A 3,079-nucleotide genomic window follows, 5' to 3' on the forward strand; every position below is an offset into this window, starting at 1 on the left:
TATACCTAAAATGTACCAATAAAATAAAATTTTTAAACAAACTTGTTTTATTTTAGGGCTTAAAATTCTTAACTCCAAGCTCTCCTGGCCCTTCAAATTTTGTTTTATAATAGCATCCACAGATCCAACTATACATAAATCATAAACATTAAAACTCATTTTTATTATTTCATCATTTTATCCTTACTCCTTAGAGATTATATCATATTGCTATTTGTGGTACATCTGGGAAGTGAACAGTGAGAGGAAGGAGAAAAGAAGGAAAGGAAAGGGATATGTCAGTCGGAAGACCGGGAGGTAATAGTAGTACTGATAGCAAAGCTGAGGAAGATGAGATTTCCCAAGAGTTGGTGAAAAAAGTAGAATATTTTACCGGTGTGCTGGCCAGGGTTCTGGTGTTTGGAAAGTGGCACAACGTGCTGAGGAAACAGGTGACGTATGGCGATGCTGGGCTGACCTATAAGTTTTCAGACCTTACACTGTCTCCAAAGCCCTGGATCCCAGTGCTGGAGCATGTGAGGGACCACATCTCTGGGGTGACAGAACAGACCTTCAACTTTGTGCTTGTCAGCAAGTATAAAGATGGCTATGACTATATTGGGGAGCACCGTGAGGACAGAAGAGAACTGGCCCCAAGAAGCCCGATTGCCTCTGTCTCCTTTGGGGCCTGCAGGAACTTACTTTTCTGGCATAAGGAGTCCCTGGGGAAGAACCCCTGCCAGAGGGTGGAGGTATTCAAGCTGCAGCTGGACCACAGAAGCTTGCTGATGATGAACACCCTTACCAACACTTACTGGTATCACAGTCTTCCTGTCCTCAAGAAGGTCCTGGCTCCAAGGGTCAATCTGACATTTTGTAAAATTTTGCCTACATGGAAATAAAGTTTTTTTAACAATTAAAAAAATATTTCTGTTGGAAATATTTTTATAATTGGGGTGAAGGGCTAGTGTTGATGGGGTTTGAGACAATATTTGTGTAGGTGGGAGGAGGTATGCAGATGAGTGCAGGTGTATTTAGATATTGAAGGAGGCTGTGAGATTGCCAGAGCCTTTGTAGTTTTGTTTTGATCATCTAAGCTAAATTTTGTTATTAAATACCCTGCCATGCCCTTGAATGGTACTGTTTAAATTATAGCCCTTTTTAATTCTTATTCTATGGTCCACGTATGCAGATCCTTGTTTTATATATCTATACCACTAGATAGGTGAAGAGGAGGAGAGGGAAGGCAAGGAGGTCAGAAAATTAGAAACAGTATAAAAAAGAATTGGAAAGAAAGAAAGTCAAAATATAAAGGAGAGGTAGCACTAAAGGTGGAAGTAGTCAAAACACAAAACTTTAAAGAATAAAATAAATTAAAAGTACAAAACAATGCCAATAAACCAAGAATGAAAAGAAAATAAAATGAAAACAGGAAAAAAACTAAAATAATCCAAATCAAACAACCAAGGAAGGAAACAAAGACTACTACAACAAAAACAAAAATAAAAATAAAAATCTTCTCGTAGTTTCTGTAGCATTAACTCAGAGCATCCACACAGCTCCCTCTACACTGACATCACAGTCTGATTGTAAGTGTCCAAGCAGTTTCCCTCAGTGGACCACTCTGTTGGCTGTCCAAAGTGTGGAGGGCTATCCCTCCCTTTACACCCTCATCCTGGTTGAAAGCTGTGCTCTGTCCTGACCCGCTGCAGGCCTCCATGTTGGTCTCAATATCTAATTTCCCCAATCAATTTGAGGGGAGGTAAATGTGCTGTAGTTTGCCCAACTTTTAGTTCTCCCATTCTCCATCGACTTGGACTAGGGAACTTGCACTCTTTCACTTCTTTTATTGCCTGGCAAATCTTGGGGTCATCTACATGTCTTCCCTTCACAGGCTTTCCTTGCCTGTGGTCACGAGACTTCTGGCCCAGGTACCATTCTCTGTTTCTCTGCTTGGAGTTGTCTGACTCAGAGCCCCTTGAGGAACCTAGGGCTGCCCCTCAGGCTTGGTAGAAACATCCCTTTGACAGTGTGGAATGGTGGGTAGGACCTCACACTTTCTCAGACCTTTACAGTGTTTGATGAAACCATAAGAGAGCACCCACTCTTCTGACTCCACTGAATCACCCTCTGACCTGGGTAACAGTCTCCATCTTTCCTCTCACAGATTTCCCTGCTCTGTTCTCTACATACTTGTCATAGTGCCGAATCTCCCTGCCTTCTGCAATACCTACCCAGGAGGTGATCCCCCCACTGGGAGCCCAATGAACATTCCCACAAACATAGCAAGCCCATTGTATGTGTGGGTAATGGAAACCTTATTATCTTCTGTGTTGGATATCCTCTCTTTCCTCCACAGTCTGGCCACTTGCAGGTGCTTTAACACTTGTTTTTTGACTTTTTAATTCTAAGGCAGGTCTAGGCATTGATGCCCACAAAGTTGCCAGTGAGCTTAAACCACTCATCCCTCTTTACCTTTGCAAATCTCTCTCAAGGAACAAGGAATGGGCAAAGAAAAGATCTGCAGTACACAGAGCTGACAGAAAGGCATTTTTCCTCTTCCCCTCAGTATGAAGAATGTTCATCACTTCTCCTAAATTCCTTTTGTGCATTCAGAGACCTGGAAGCTGGCCCCCTAGGACAACCCTTTCTATTTATATTCAATTATAGATAAAATGAGCATGTTCAATAGATACTGGATGTCGAGAACTTACCAGCAGTGTTCTTAATTCTGAACAGATGCTATCTGATCAATATTTTTCTGTTACTCTAGGGTTTTCTAGTGCTATTCATTCCTGTGGTAAATGGTAAACTATTGTCTAAACTATGCAAACTGTGGGTTTCATTTACTAACTTTACATCTTAAAGGAAATAATGCCATGCTCTTCCTAGCTTTTCTTAGGTATATATTTCCTTTTAGACTGAATTTTCTATGAAGATGTTTAAACTTAAGTGACCTTTAGCTTAAACTTTAGCATTCTAAATTGACTGTTTCAAGACAGGAAATGCCAAACCAAGTACACCATTTCCTCTTTGGTGTCTGCAATACCAAATGGTGCTTATCAACTAGAGGCCAAGCCATGTTCCCTTCAGTAGGGTA

At 41.1% G+C, this 3,079-nt stretch overlaps 1 pseudogene; it reads left to right on the top strand.

Moving 5' to 3' along the window:
- Positions 1 to 240: 240 nt before the first annotated feature.
- Positions 241 to 881, top strand: LOC101718109 (DNA oxidative demethylase ALKBH2 pseudogene; annotated as a pseudogene).
- Positions 882 to 3,079: the final 2,198 nt, after the last annotated feature.

The sequence above is a fragment of the Heterocephalus glaber genome, unplaced genomic scaffold (genome assembly GCF_053883595.1).
Source record: "Heterocephalus glaber isolate CG9 unplaced genomic scaffold, H.glaber_assembly_v1.0 deba00001538, whole genome shotgun sequence".
NCBI classification, from domain to species: domain Eukaryota; kingdom Metazoa; phylum Chordata; class Mammalia; order Rodentia; family Bathyergidae; genus Heterocephalus; species Heterocephalus glaber.